This window comes from Mustela lutreola, chromosome 8 (assembly GCF_030435805.1).
Source record: "Mustela lutreola isolate mMusLut2 chromosome 8, mMusLut2.pri, whole genome shotgun sequence".
Classification (NCBI taxonomy): domain Eukaryota; kingdom Metazoa; phylum Chordata; class Mammalia; order Carnivora; family Mustelidae; genus Mustela; species Mustela lutreola.
This window is the reverse complement of record NC_081297.1, coordinates 134,823,785-134,825,274: the sequence shown is the minus strand read 5'-3', so window position 1 is coordinate 134,825,274 and position 1,490 is coordinate 134,823,785.

The window sequence follows — 1,490 nt, the reverse complement described above, 5'->3', positions numbered from 1 at the left end:
TTATCCCTGAGCTTGGTTCACTGGAAGGTCTGGAAATGATAACAAGGCCCCATAACAAGCATCCCTGAGCTGGATCCTGCCTGATAACTACCTTTCCTCACTAAAAGCAACAGAGCATCTTCTACAAATAGTTGATGTCAAGTCTGGGTCAGGGAGTATAAACTTGGGAAGTGGGGCCAGAAAGCAAGGAGGCTTTCAAAGACAATTGGGGTCGTAGCAAAAGGAATCTGGAACTAACTCGGAGATTCCCACTAGGCAAAGCTGCTGAAATCTGGCTCTGTCCCTCATTCTGACATCTCTCAAAGTATGACCAACCAGATTTTGTGTGCCCCTAATTTGATGCATTAGGGAGTGCACACTGGCGCCTAATAAGTTTTCATGTAAACAAAACAAGACAAAAAAAAAAAAAAAAAAAGGAAAGTAAGAAAGAAAACTTTCCTAAATCAAGCCCCGAGTTCTAACTACTGTTTTACAGCAACTGTGAGGAATAGAAGGATAAGGGAAACCACTCAAGGGGGCAATCAGCCAAATCTAGAAGGTGGGAAATCCAACAGGATAAATATCTGTTTTATTCAACAGAAAAAAGACACGAAAAGAAGGTGAACTGTTTTCAATTTTAAGATGCTTAGAAGGCATATAAATACAAGAAACTCTGGTTGACTTCCATATATGTTATGGTTGCCCCCTATAACTGATTGGGTGTTACAATGTAACTCCCCCAAGAAGTTGGAACTAAGATTGTGAACCCAAAGTTAAAATGTAAATAAAGCTAATGAACTTGGGTCTTGGGCCCTCTTTTGGACTAGCTGAAACAAAGGGCATGGGATTATCCTGATTGCTTGAGGCCAGTCAGGGTCAGTCTTCTAGCTGGGGCGGGGTGTGTGTGTGTGTGTGTGTGTGTGTGTGTGTGTGAATATCATCCAGATGACAGAGCTTCTGTGGTAGGGAGAGGCAGCCAAGAAAATGAGGGAGACACCCACACTGTCTACTACAGTCAATAATACTTGGGATATATTATTTGGAGGTTTTTCTAAAGGTAATTTTGATTTCAGGCTTACTTTTTATCTTCAGCAGACTAATCAAACTGATGATTGCTGCTAGTAACTTACCAAATTGCTATTACCTGGTTCCCAGGCCCTTAGGTAATTAAATTATCTACTTAATTTAATTACCCAGTTTGGTAAATCAAAACTATTTTATCTCTAGAGGCATACACATTTAGTGCTGAAAATTGTGGTGTAATTATATTGCAAATAATTTATTTTGGTCAGGCTCTTAATCTATTTTAATCCTATGGCTACAATTAAATGTGTCAAAGAAATGCTTTATTTTCTAGCAGCGTAAAATTTTTACTCGGGGGTTGGGGGCAAGGGGAGAATAGAATTTTATTTCTAGCAGACTGGTATCCCAAAGAGTAGCCACCTTAAACTGGTGTTCACTTGATTCTCTGCCTCATCTGTTGGAATTTTTAAATTATGTTTTTAGGGGTT